Consider the following 14,949-nt stretch of genomic DNA (forward strand, 5'->3'; position numbering starts at 1 on the left):
TCTCAGCTATACTCAGCATACGGCTTGCACCAAAGCACCAAAGGCTCCAATGATTCTAGCTCTATCAGTGTTTTTATATGGTGGCCAACCAGGAAAAAAAAAACAAGGAGAGGGGCTGGAGTGATAGCACAACAGGTAGGGCATTTGCCTTGCACACGGCTAACCTGGGTTCGATTCCCAGCATCCCATATTGTCCACTGAGCATTGCCAGGAGTAATTCCTGAGTGCAGAGCCAGGAGTAACCCCTGTGCACCGCTGGGTATGATCCAAAAAGAAAAAAAAACAAGGAGAAATGCAATCTTCCTGCATTTGGGGATAATTCTCAGGAATTACACATGGTATTTTCACTTACATTGGGTGGAGCACAGTTACAGACCACATCCAGCTGCAAGGCAGGTGGGAAATATCATTATTCCAAGTCTGCCATATGCTCAGCTAAGTGAGATTCTGAGAAAGATAAGTGAAATTGTCATTGGGCAGCCGTTGGTCATTGCTGTCATGTTGAAAGACTTCCTGTGACTGAGAATTGAGCAACATTACCCAGGTCAGTGGGACTCCAGAAAGATCCCAGCAAACTCATTGTGGAACACATTCTCCAAAGCCCCTGGTGAAATAAAATCTGTATCTGAGCAGGTAAAGTTGAATCCAGCATATGAGGCTATACCTCCCTTCCTCTAATCATCCCTCCTCCAGATCTCAAGTTGGTGTCCAAAATGGCGATTCTAGAAATCATGACTTCTCAGTGAATGTCAAAGGAACCAGCCAAGTAAACTCAATTGAAGCCCCAACCCTCCACCCCGACTCCTCAATCCATGCCTTTGGTCCAGCCCAGCTGGGAGAAGTTTGGATCTCTAAGATGGGAGCTTGGTTTCTAAGTCATTAAGACAAGATTTAATATCTTTTCATATGCCCAAAATGCTTGTAAAAATGTAACAGTGGCTATTCCTCAAACTAAAAGTAATTACCATGTGACACGAGGGAATTAAAAGTAATTCTCCTCCCCTAGCTTATGTAAGAAATACATACATATTCAAAAGAATGGAAACATGTCCATATAAACACCTGTGCATTATGTGGACTGAAGAGATAGTACAGTGGACAGGGTGCTTGCCTTGTGTGCAGCTGACCCGAGTTTCATCCCCAGCGCCCTCTATGATCCTCCCAAGCACCACCAGGAGTGATTTCTGAGCACAGAGTAAGCCCTGATTATAGCTGTGTGTGACCCCGTTTCCCCCAAAGCAACAACTAACAAACAAAAACTGCCTATAAATATTCATAACAGCATTATTCATAATAGCCAAGAAGCAGAAACAACTCCTCTCAATCACCACTAGGTAAGTGAAATATGGTATAGCCATATGATGGCTATTATTCAGTATATAGAAGGCAAAAAGAACTGATAAAACTTGAAAACAAGCTAAGTGAAAGACATCTGAACACAAAAAGTTGAGTATTGAGTGACTGCATTGATATGAAATGACCAGAACATGCAAACCCAAAAAAGCAGAAAGTCAGTAAGTGATGAGGGATGAAATAGTCTGGAAATGGATTGTGGTGATGGTTACAAGCCCTTGGAAACATAGCGAAGACCACTCACTTGTTGAGGGCAATAGCACAGCAAGTAGGGCTTTTGCCTTGTACACGACTGACCCTGATGCTGGGTGCGGTTCCCAGCATCCCATATGGTCACCGGAGCACTGCCAGGATAATTCCTGAGTGTATGAGCCAGGAGTAACCCCTGTGCAACAACAGGTGTGACCCAAAAAACAAAGAAAAAAAGACAACTCCCTTGTATATTTTAAAGATGCAATTTATGGGGTTTAAATTATATCTCAAAGAATTTTTTAATATTATCTAGAAAATTATTGATCCTGAGATTGCAACTCAAAGTTAAGGAAAACACTAGGCCACAGACATATGTAATAAAGGTAGGAGAAAGAGGCTTTTTTTATTTTTCAATTTATTGTATTCAGGAGAATCATTTAGCGATCACATTTGAAGAAACTCATCTAGGTTACTTTCTATTTAATGGAGTGTTAAAAACATATTAATGGACTTCAGATACAGCTCTCCACATAAACAGTTTGATCTCTCATTCCCATTCATTCTTACAAGAATGACAAGTAAACTGGAAATCACCAACTTTCCTGATCCCAGCTGATGTACTTCAGTCAGTTGCAGTTATAACAGAAGATGGTAGTCAGGGCACCTTAGGAGAGAGATAAATTTGGTCCTTACAGTTCTGAAGTCTGCAAGCCCAAGAGGAGAGAGCAGCTTGGTCTGGTTCAGGGGAAAGCCCTGCTCTGAGCTGCCCATAGCCCGTTCCTCTCTGTATATTCACATGGTCGATGGAGGGCACTTGAGCTCTGGAGAATTCCTTGAGAAGATCACTAATACCTTTCCTCAGGACTCTACCTTCAGGGTCTCTTGAATTCCAAACTTCCTAGTAGTATCCTTTGCCCTTGGTGGGTGAAGTGAAGACTCTGGGGCTCTTGCATGTCGCCGATGGAAAGTGAAATGAGAGGGCCACCTCAGACCTTGACAATCGTATAAGTCAGACGTACATTCACTGCATGACCCAACAAGTAGGTTCCAGGTGCTTCTCCAAACTCAACAAACTTCCTTCAAACTCAACATAAAATTTGGGGAATGCAAACACTCAATCTCTAACAGTTGGACGGCCTGCGGCCCTGAATCCGGAGAGACCAGCAAACTCATTGGCACCTCTGAGTGCTGCTGCTGAGCTTGAAACGAGAAGGAAAGTTAGGGTCATGGGACCGGATGGGATGCCAGGGGCTGAACCCACGTTGGGTCAGGCATGTGTGCAGGATAAGTGCCTTGCCCACTGCACTATCTCTTCGGTCCTCGTAATGTGACATTTGAAGCAAGATTTTTAATGCTATCTTTTTAAAGCAAGGAATAGAGGAAAATCACAATGATATACCAATACACCCTCAGACTATCTAAAATGTTGTAATTTGAAAATATCAAATGTGGGTGTTGATAGTGTAGTGAAGACTCTGGGGCTCTTGCACGTTGCTGGTGGAAAACGAAATGAGAGGGCCATATCAGAACCTGACTGTTGTATAAGTCAAACATGCATTCACCGCATGACCTGACAAGTTAGGTCCCAGGTGTTTCTCTAAGAGATGTGGTACGATATGTGCACACAAGACAAGGGCACAAATGTCATAGAGTTCTACTCATCACAACTCCAAGCTGGCGTGGTAACACTGAGAGGTAAGTGGCCAGACAAACTGTTTTTTTTGTATACAAAAAAATGCTTTTGAAATAGAGAAAAACTTCGGCTCTGTACAACCAACAGTATAAAGAAATGTTAGGCCTGAAGGACCAGTGCAGAGGCTTTGCTTGCCTGCTTTGAAACCTTATGGTCCTGAGTTCAAATCCCCAGCCTCCCACCTGTGTCCCACGTGATCCCAACAATTCTGCCACCTGCCATCAGCTGTGCCACAGTTTCTGTCTGCACCACAGCCAGGTGGTATGTGAGCAGCACAGAGACAGGTGAGGCCCCCGGGGTGGTGCCAGAACGAAAACAAATGTGCGAATGCCAGAAACGAAAAGAAGCACCACTGGTTCCCATGTGTGAGCCCCGGCACTGTAGAGAGCAAATCTTCATGAGCACCACGACCACATGTGTGTCCTCCCAATCAACACTGCAGCTGGAAGAATGAGCAGTCATTCCAGACAGGTGGGTGTGTGATCCCGGTTATGACAACAAGGACAGCCAAAGTGGGATGGAATGAAACAAGTACCGATTATTTCCCATGTTGAGCAGAATAAAAGAAGCCCAACCCCTCAAAAGTACTCACTGTATCATTCTATTTTTGTAAAACTCAAGGAAAGAAACATCTCCCATTTGACCCTGCAGTACTACTTCTAGGTATATACCTTAGGAGCCCAAAATTGCACAGCAAAAATGCCATCTGCACTTCTGTGTTCATTGCGGCACTATTCACAATAGCTTGAATCTGCAAACAACCCGAGTGCCCAAGAACAGTTGACCAGATAAAGAAACTATGATACGAGGCTGAAGTGATAGCACAGAGGGTAGGGCATTTGCCTTACACGTAGCCTACCCAGGTTCAATTTCCAGCATCCTATATTGGTTCCCTGAGCATCGCCAGGAGTATTTCCTGAGTACAGAGACAGGAGTAACTCCTGTGCATTGCTGGGTGTGACCCAAAAAGCAAAAAAAGGAAAAAAGAAACTATAATACATCTACACAGTGGAATACTTTGCAGCTATCAGGAAAAAAATAAGTCATAACAAAATTTACTTATAAATGATGGACATGGAGAGTATCATGCTAAATGAAATGAGTTAGAAGGAAAGGGACAGATATAGAATGACTGCACTCATTTGTACAGCGGTAGGGCGTTCGCCTTACAAGCGGCCAACATGGCCGACCCGAGTTCGATTCCTCCGCCCCTCTCGGAGAGCCCGGCAAGCTACCGAGAGTATTCGATATGCCAGACACAGTAACAACAAAGTCTCCAATGGAGACGTTACTGGGCCCGCTCGAGCAAATCGACGATCAACGGGAGGGCCTTTACCTTTACCTTTACCTTGCACTCATTTGTGGAATAAAAAAAATAGTATGAGACTAATATTCAAGGTCAGAAAGTACAGGGTCAGGAGGACTGGTCAATGGTTGGAAGCTTACCACAAGTGTGTGTGTGTGGGGGGGGGGGGTTGAAGGGGGAGCTAAGGGCAGTTAGGATAGAGAAGGAACCAGTATGATGTAATAGTTAGAAATGATTATGCTGGACTAGAACGGAATGTTGAAAGTGGTGAAGGGATATACCTGATAACCTTTCAGACCTGTATTTCAAGCCATAATGCACAAAGAGAGAGAGGGATGGAGGGAAAGAGAAAGAGAGAGGGAGAGAGAGAGAGAGAGAAAGAGAGAGAGAGAGAGAGAGAGAGAGGTGCCTGCCATGGAGGCAGGTGGGGATGGGGGGGAGAGAAAGTAGAAACATTGGTGGTGGGAAATGTACACTAGTGAAAGATGAAGAGTGAAGAGTGTTGGAATATTATATGACTAAAACCCAATCATGAACTTGTAGCTATGTGTCTCACTGTGATTCAATTAAAAACAATTTTTTTAAAAACAAGAAACATCTCTTGAGATGAAATGCACATCAAAGGTTGCTGAGGCTGAGAATGGGGATAGAAATCAGTGGAGAAAGAAAAAGAACCTGCAATTGCTCAGGCAGGACTGGAGAGATAGTGCAGGGGGCATGGTGCTTGCCTTGCTCAGGGCTGACTCAGGTTTGATCCCAAACGGTTCTCCAAGAACCACCAGGAGTGATCCCTAAATACAGAGTCAGGAGTGAGTCCTGAGCACCACCAAGTGTGGAGCAGTCCCCAGAAGGAGAGCAGAAGGATGAGATGATATGAAAGAGAGTATATTATCTGGCTGAGAGGAGCTCAACGGGCTGGCAAATAAACTGTGCATGCAGGAGCTCCAGCATCTTTTCCTGGGCACCCCATCGTTCCCCCTAACTACCAGCAGGAACAGCACTCAGCACCAAGCCAGGAGCGGTCCCTGAGCTACTTCCACACCACCAGGTGTGACCCCCCCAACCAAACAAAGAAGATAGAACTTGATGTGTTAGAAAGTAAAACGTCATAATTAATTCATCTGCAAAGTGGTTTACTAGGAATAAAAACAAAATGGGAGTGGGGGGGTGGAAAAGCATGAAAAATGAAGAATAGTAAAAAAGGAATGATGAAAATAAACTCAGACTTCGAGTAGGCTAAAATAATTAGTTTGAGTCTTTTTTTGGTTCAGTTCCCAAATGAAATAAGATGACGTTTCGGGGGGGATAATGGATGTCTAAAGTGAGCTTAGAAAAGGGAGAAATATCTAAACAGGACATTGGAGAGAAAAATAAAATAAAAGCTGTAAAGATTTACAGCCAGCTGTTTTCTACCCCGCAAAAAAGTCCCATGTGGCTTCCCAGGGGGAGTTGAACTAAGCTTTCAAGGAACTCTCAGGCTTTCATTCTCCCCCTGGAAACTTGAAGCATGTCAGCTTCAAAAACAAGTTAAATGTCTCCATGCACTGGGGGACAAGGACAGTAACACAGAGTGCACCCCTCAGCCAACACCGGAGAACCAGCTTCATCCCTGCTCCCGCCACTGGGACTGAGCCTTCTGCCACGTCAATGGGCTGTAAATAGGAACTAGACTGCTGAGGTGGTCCCTGAAACCAGAGGCTGCACCCTGTAAAAGAGGTGAGAAGCCATGATCACCTGATGCACGGGACCCCAATCTGTACAAAGCTGTGGTCCCAGGAGGGCAAAAACACGCAGAGTCAATGGCTACCATCAACCCCGCCGCCCGTGGCAGCATCTTTACCATTTCTTTCTCTCTTGGCCGCAGAGAGGCCCTTGTAGAAGCAGATAAGACTGGCTTCCATATGGAGAGACTTGGAGGGTGTCACTAGGCTGAGGTTTACGGGAGCCAAGAAAGAGTGTGGAGGAATTTTTCAACGTGCAAAGACTTACAGAGTTTGCTGCCCGATGAATGTGTTCTGGAGCAAGAAGGAAAGAGGAAGCTACAGAACTCAGACACAGGAGTTAAGAAAGAAGCGTGCGATTGTTTAATTCACTGGATCAAACAATCTTTCCCAAATGAGGCCTATGAGACCTCATTTAGGGTTGTTGGAGCCATAGGGGTGGGGTGGAAGGAGAGGACATTATTAGCCTCCAGGTACAATTGGGCAGCACTTTCTATATCTTTCACTTCAAGGTAGATTTCGGGGGGATGGAGTCACTGAATAATTTTTTTTTGAAGGGGGTAATAGGCCAAATCAGTTCGGCATCTCTTGGGTGTAAACAATAAACACCACTAACTTTTAACAACCTCTTCTCTGCTTTCCTCCTTCCCTTCGTTGGTGTTGGATACACAGACCACACACTTGATTGCCGTGCACAGAGATGATATCACTTGTAGTCCGAGGGATCCCAGATGGCAGTCCTGCCCAATGTCACTCAGCACGCGGGCCAGGCTGGACTTAACTTCCGGATCCTGGACAACAGAACAGGTGCTCTGCCACTGACCAAACCACTGACTTTTTGTGTGTCAAAAAGTGAAGCAGAAGCTGAAGAGCTAGTACAGCGGGGAAGACACTTACTTGCCTTGCATGGGGTCAACCCAGGTTCCATCCTCAGCACCCCAGGGTCCCCCTAGTCCCCCCAGGAGTGATCCCTAAGCACAGAGGCAGGAGTAAGCCTTGAGCACTGTTGGGTGTTGCCCCGAAACCAAAAGGAAAAAATTTTAAAATTCACTGTTTTCCCGTTGTTCATCAATTTGCTCGAGCAGGTCCAATAACATTGTGAGACTTCTTACTGTGTTTGGCATATGGAATACATCATGGATAGCTTTCCAGGCTTGGCTGTGCGGTAAGATGCTCTTGGTAGCTTGCCGGGCTCTCTGAGAGGGGCGGAGGAATCAAACTCGGGTCAGCCGTGTCAGCCGCACGCAAGGCAAAAGCCCTACCTGCTGTGCTAATAGGAATAAGTATTAGCTAGGGATTTTGTACCAGGGGCATTGGTGCATGTCACAATGATTGTTTTATTGGTGACCCTGGGGTTTTGTAAGAAGCTTAATTAAGCATATATGCTGAAACACCAAGGTCAAGCACTAGAGAAGCATGCATGGATAGAATGGTCTCTCATAGGTGTGATGTAAAGTACCATAGTAAGGGATATTACAAATGGCCAGAGGCAACAGAGCCTGAGAACCCGTCTACAGAACTGAACTTACCATAGTCGGGGGCTGGGGTGGAGGCTGAGGGGATGCTCAGGAACAATGATGGAGAGAAGTGGACACCTGGTGGAGGGTGTGGTGTTGGAACATTGGATGCATGAAACTCTGTCATATATATGTATGAAATATGTATATATTCATAACTTCAGACCCAGATGCTAGTTCAGTAGTTAGGACACATGCCCAGCACACACCCAAGCTGGGTTCCATCCCAGCACCATATGGTGTGGCTCTGGAGGACCCTACAGTGCTTGGATGGCCCAAGTAGTTCCTACCACGGGGCCGAGCAGGGCAGCCGAGCATCCTCGGATCACTGATGGAACTGGCCGCCCAGCTGGCTGAGAATCAGCATTGGTGGAGATCCAGGACCTCCTGAGCACTGCTTGGGAGGTGCCTATCCCCCACCAAATGAATATAGAAAGCCCATCAGTCCAATAGAACTCAGAAAAGAAAGCCAAGCAGAGAAAGAAAAGATAGCAGAGGCTAGAGAGACAGACTGTGGGCTGGAGCACAGGTCTTCATGCAGGAGTTCCTGGCACCAAACGGTCCCCTAAGCACTGCCAGGAGCAACCCCTGAGCACTGATCCAGGAGTCAGCCCTTGTGCAGCACTAGGTGTGACCCTTCCAAACAAAAACAAAATAAGATGGTAAGTGAAACACAAAACAGATATTAATTTGGGCTGGAGCGATAGCACAGCGGGTAGGGCGTTTGCCTTGCACACAGCCAACATGGCTGACCCAGGTTCGACTCCCAGCATCCCATATGGTCCCCTGAGCACCGCCAGGAGTAATTACTAAGTGCATAAGCCAGGTGTAACCCCTGAGCATCGCCGGGTGTGACCCAAAAGCAAAAAAAAAAAGATATTAATTCAAAATTTGGACTTAGCCTCATGTGTTATCTGTTGCCGTGAATGTAAATAGATGGTGTTCATTTTTAATTACCATAGTCTGAGTGGCTGATCACAACTGAAGTGTTTTCTCTTCAGTGTTCAGGAAGTCAGAAACCTGGAATCAGGACCAGCAAGGTGGCACTTCCGCCAAAGGGATGGGCTCGGGAGAGTGCTTCCTCTTCTTCCTTTGCCTGTAGTTGCAGAACCCCAGTCTCTGCCTCCTCCACGCAGCCTTCTCTCTGATGTGTCTCATTAGCATGTTTGCCACTGGGTTTAGTGGCCATCGAATAATCCAGGATGACTCGGCTCTAGCTCCTTAATTCCTTTCCATTTACAAAGACTTGTCCACAGGAGTCAGTCAGGAGTTCTGGGGTTTAGGAAATTGACATGTCCTTCTGTGTGTGTGTAGGGGGGGGCACATTCAACCTTCTGTACAAGGAGGTTATCCAGTTATAGTCTGAAAGAGAGAAACTATCAAACTGTCTTTTTTAAATCAAGGCACATTCAAATGGCAAGCCATGTAACTAAAGGTAAATGAAATCTAATTATTAAAAACCAAGGCAAAGGAAAATAAATATCAATGAAATGTTAACCAAAAAGTTAGTGTAGCAATATAAAGGTAAACAGTTTATAACTAGCATTTTTCTCCCCCCCCCCTCCTTTTCTTTTTTTTTGGCTTTTTGGGTCACACCTGGTTACTCCTGGCTCTACACTCAGGAATTACCCCTGGCGGTGCTCAGGGGACCATATGGGATGCTGGGAATTGAACATGGGTTGGACGTGTGCAAGGCAAACGCTCTACCCGCTGTGCTATTGCTCCAGCCCCCATTTTTCTCCCTTTTCCATGTCTTTTCTAAAAAAAAATTTTTTTTAAATGTTGCGCACCATCGTTTACCATATTGGAGGGTTTTATGCATAAAATACCCCAGCACCACTTCCTCCCGAGAGTGTCTGCTTTCCTCCTCCATCATCCCAGCGTCGTTTCCCTGGCTCCGCCCTCTGCTCTAGGAAGTTTCCTTTGAGCGTTTGTTATTCCCCTACTATGATGCTTCATATCTCACATATGAGAAAGAGCCCCTGTGTCTGTCTCTCTCCTTCTGACTAACTTCGCTCCGCATGATACTTTCCGGATCCATCCACGAAGCAGAAGGATGCATGATTTAATCTTTTCTTACAGCCTAGTAGTCTTCCATTGTGTAGATGTACCATAGTTTCTTTATCGAGTCATCTGTTCTTGGACACTTGGGTTTCCAGATTTTGGCTATTGCGAATAGTGCTGCAATGCACATAGGAGTGCAAGTGTCTTTTCTGAACAGAGTATTTGGATCCTTGGGGTAGATGTCTTCTGATAAACAGCTCATCTCATCAGGGCAAATTTATCAATATTTTCTTTTATAATTAACATTTCTCGAGTCCTGTTTGAAATATTCTTCTTTTCTCCCATGTCAGGATAACAGTTGCCTATATTTTCTATCAAAAATTAGAAAAGTTTGCTTTTGACCTGTAAGTATATAATCCAATTATGCCAGTGATTTGTATGGTATGAGGTTTATTTTTTAAAAAAAATATGAAAACTTAATTGTGGAGGTTTTGTTTAGTAGAATGGTATTGCTTTTCCACACCTATCTGCCATGAGAGTTAAATAAGTTTTTCCTGGAATCTCTAGACTGTGTTTACATTGTCTATTATTGGACCTGTTCTGTGTTATCTTAATTACTGTAGCACTGTAGCATTGTCCTCTTGTTATTCATTGATTTGCTCAAGCAGGCACCAGTAACGTCTCACAACAAATTGTGAGTCTTGTTGTTACTATTTTTGGCATATCTAATACGTCACAGGGAGCTTGCCAGGCTTTGCCGTGCAGGCAAGATACTCTTGGTAGCTTGCTGGGCTCTCTGAGAGGGGCAGAGGAATCAAATCCAGGTTAGTCGCATGCATGGCAAACACCCTAGCAGCTGTGCAATCACTGTAGCCATCTTACTTACATAGATAGTTAATATTACAGTTTCATAACGTAATTTTGGTGGGGGTGGTTCTCAGCATGTCTAGGACCTAACCACTGGCTGTTCAGAGCATGGGTCTGAGAATGTAATTCTGTTCAGGTCTTGGGATGCTGGGGATATCCAGGTCACCCAGACAGTGCTGGGGGCTTCCCAGGGCTGCACCCTATGGTGCTGGGGAGGGGATGGAGGAGGCATGTCCTGGGAATCCAATCCAGGTTGGGCGTATGCCTAGCCCAATGCTATATCCCAGCTCCTCATAATGAATCTTAATAGATAGCACAGATATTTCCTCCTGACTTTTTCCTATAAGGAGTATTGATTTCCTTGGGTCTTTTAGTCTTTTATGTCAATTAGGAGACAATAAAGATCTAAAGAGGGAAATCTTTTGTGTTCATGGATAGGAAGCCAATAACACAATGTCAGTTCTCTTTCCAAAAGATCAATAGTTTCAATGAAATGGCAGCCACAATTCCGACAGTACGTTCTGGAAACTCGAGAAACTATTGAGGTCAATTTTAGCAGGTTCTATTTGATCTGCGATTCTGCACCTAGAAGTAAACCTACATTGGCTTGAACACAGAGGCAAAGTGAGCGCACTCACAAAGAGCTTCACTGCAGGCTCATGGGAAAAGATGAGATGCTCCTGAACACCAAAAAGACGGAGCTGACCAACGCAAAACTACACAGACCTGTAATATATGAATTAGTGAGTGCCAGCCTATGTGGAGTGGGAAAGAAAGAAACCAAACTACTGAAGTTTTACCCTTAAGGTTTTCATTCCAGTCCTAATTAGTGCTGTGACATATCCTGGACATTGATCCCAAGCACTTTCCCAAGGGACAGAGCCAAGCTGTGGAGAGGTGAGGTCTTTGGTCACCTTCCATCACAGGAGAAGGATGTGCAGTGGACAGAACACATAAACACACACACATTTTAACTGGAGTTTCAGCCTTGCATTCAGTTTCAGCCTTGCAGGGCAGGCAAGCAGAAGATACCAGGCGAGCAGTCTGGGCTATCCTCACCCCCATTTCTCTTCTTGAACACATGAGGAGGTGAGAGGCAAGGAACACTGAGTGAATACCAATCCAGTGACACTGACCAATGTCTTAAAGGAGATCAGGGTGTGATGACAATGTGTGGCACAGAAATCATGTAGCTGAGCTCGGTCATCCTGATAAATCACCGTGGCTTCTGTTTCCTTAAATACAGGATTTTGGCAAATGGTGAAAATTCATGTTTGACCGCACTTTTGTTTGTTTGTGGCCATATCTGACAGTGCTTGGAAGACCATTGGGTGCCCTTGGTGGAACTCAAATGTCCCACATGCGAAACATGCACTCAACTTGAGCTCTGTGTGTGTGTGTGTGTGTGTCTGTCTGTCTGTCTATCTGTCTATCTGTCTCTGTCTTTCTCCATGAATTTTTTCTTTTTGGTTTGGGATTTGGGTTTTTTTGGTTTTTTTTTTTTTTTTTTTTTTTTTTTTTTTTTTTTTTTTTTGTGCTTGGGTCACATTAAGTGGTGTTTGAAGCTACTCCCAGATCTCTGCTCTGGAACCATGAGGTCATGGGTATCAAACCCAGAGACATCACATACAAAGCATATGCTCAGTCCTTTGAGTCATTTCCCCAGCCCCTGCCCCATTTCCTATGATGTGCAACCATAGAAAATCTCTATTTTGTAAAAATCAAACAAAAGAAGGAAGAGAGAAGGAAGAGAGAAGGAAGGAAAGAAGGAAGGAAGGAAAGAAGGAAGGAAAGAAAAAAGGAAGGAAGGAAGGAAGGAAGGAAGGAAGGAAGGAAGGAAGGAAGGCAGGCAGGCAGGCAGGCAGGCAGGCAGGCAGGCAGGCAGACAAGCAACCAGGACACGCCCATGAGCTGAAAGAATGGTGAGAGGGAGCTGAAGATGAACAGCAGAATAAATTGGGAAGCAGATTCTAAGATGGGGCAGTGTGATGGACAAACGCTGGGAGAACTCTGCCAGGGCATAGGGGTTTCCACGGCCGCCAGTCGCCCGGAAGACATCGGGCTGGGTGCAACTGGTGTTTTTGCTCACATGCTATTGGCCAAAACAAGTTCAGGGCGACGCCTCCAACTCAGTGGAGCGGGAAGCGGAGTGGGTGGCCCGGCAGATGCGCTGCGCTTGTTCAGTGTAAGGGAATCCCGTACTTTATCCCGTACCCTGCTACCCCTCACCTTCGGGGCGGTGGACTGGGGCCTGTTTTTTTTTTAGCCTATTTCTTCCACTGCAGTTTCCTTGGCTCCTAGGGCAGGTACAGAGTAGCTGCTCAGTTAAAAGGAAGGCGCACGTTCATAAATGGAACGGAGCGGGGGCGAGGCTGCGTTTCATGGGTCCCGGCTCCCAGGTGTCGGGGCCTGCTCGGGAGCTCCCAAGTCAGGGAGCGCAGGGAAGGGCGCACACCCGGAGCCGCGCAGCGCTCGCGCCCCACCTCCCTGGCCCTGGCTCCTGCCCCCACCGGCCCACCCCTTCCCACCTGCTGCTTCTTGAGAACCCTAAAGACGGGCAGGGCTTGAGAAGAGTCGAAACCACCCAGTCTGGGCCTCTCCCAAGGCTGTGCCCAGGACCCAAAGGGTTGGTGGCGGCGCCCCTCGAAGGCACCAGGGCGGAGCATCGCTCCTTTGCCCCGCACTGCACAGAGCTCGCGCGGGTCGCTAGCCCCTTTCTGGCCCGAGAAGGAGCGCCCAGAGAATGAACCCTCGCAGCGGCCGGACACCGGGTGGGCCGCCGCGGCCACTGCGACACTCGCGGCGACACTCCCCCGAGAGCCGGGTGGCGGGACGGAGGGGTACAAAGCGAACCGCGCCCTGCCGGCGGGGAGGGAGCCTTTCCCGCGCACCCCCGCGCTGGGTCCTCCCCGCAGGCCTGGAGCGAGGGGGTCCGTCCCTCCCCTCCCCACCCCATCCCGGGCTCCTGTTGACAGACGCTGCAGAGACCGCTTCGGAAGGGCAAGGGATTCGAACCCCGCACCCACACAAACCCCGCCCGGGCTCTGTCCAGCCCGCACGGTGACCTTCACTCGGCACGTGTGGGTCGCGGGAGCCGCCGCCTCGTCCCTCCTCCCCACCCCACTCCCCAGCCTAACCCCCCCCCCCCACTCTGTCCCACTTAGCCGGGCTGGGGTTGTGCGGAGGGGGCTGCCCGAGGGGCGCGCCGGGGCGCGCGCAGCTGGGGTCCCGGGTTAGAGCCCCCCGGCTCCGCCCCCGCCGCCGCCCCGCCCCTTCCGCGGCGGCCGGCGCTGCCTCTGTCCATGGTCAAAGCAGCCGGGTAATCCGCCTTTCTCTTCCGCCCGCCGAGCCCCATTCATATTCTAATCACAGCGCGGCCGGCCCGCGAGCGGCCACTTGAGCGGGCCCGCGGGGACGCAGCCGGCCCCCACCCCGCCACTTCCACTTCCAGCGCGCACCCCCCCATCCCCGACACACACACACACACACACACACACACACACACACACACACACACACAGAGCCCCCAGCCCCTCGCCCACCCCCTCTTCCTGCACTTTAAACCCAGCCGAGGAGGAGGTGGGGAGGGGGGGGGTTTCCCTGGGAAAACCGCGTCCCCACTCGGATCGCCCGAGCTTCTCCTAAACTTCGCGGGGCGGAGCGGGGGAGGGTGTCGGGGTGGGAGGAGGAGGACGAGGAGGAGGAGGAGGAGGAGGAGGAGGAGGAGGGAGAGAGGGAGGGAGGGAGGGACGGGGACACAGACAGACTGACAGACAGGGTTACGGGGAGAGGTGGGGGTGGGGGGGTCAGAGGGAGCAAAGGGGCGAGAGGCAGAGGGGCAGAGGCCTCGGGAGAGACAAAGAGGCGTGGGGGCAGGGGCTGCGGTGGGAGGCGGACTGGGGGCGCCGGGGACGAGGGAAGGGCAGAGAGAGACCAGAGAGACGCGCCGAGAAGGAGATGGGCCCGGGGGAAGAAAGAAAGTTCTGGAGGCTCACACCCTCCCCGGGGCGAGCGGGCTTCTCGCCGCCCCGAGTTGGGGGGAAATGAAACAAGGGTTGGTCTTTGGGAGCTGCCCCCTGCCCATTCTCCATCACGGCGCGGCCCCTCTCCACGCGTGTCCGCGGATCCGCGTGGACGGACTCCCGCCTTTTCGAGACCGCCCCCCCCCCCCCCCATACTCCGCAGTCTCATAGTCTACCCCGCGGGGAATCAGAGCGGGGCGGCCCGAGGGGCAGGCGAGGAGGGGACCCACTCCTGGTCCTGGAACCGTCTCCCCCAGCCTCCCCGGAGTCCACC

The sequence above is a fragment of the Sorex fumeus genome, unplaced genomic scaffold (genome assembly GCF_029834395.1).
Source record: "Sorex fumeus unplaced genomic scaffold, SorFum_2.1 ptg000003l, whole genome shotgun sequence".
In the NCBI taxonomy this organism is placed as follows: domain Eukaryota; kingdom Metazoa; phylum Chordata; class Mammalia; order Eulipotyphla; family Soricidae; genus Sorex; species Sorex fumeus.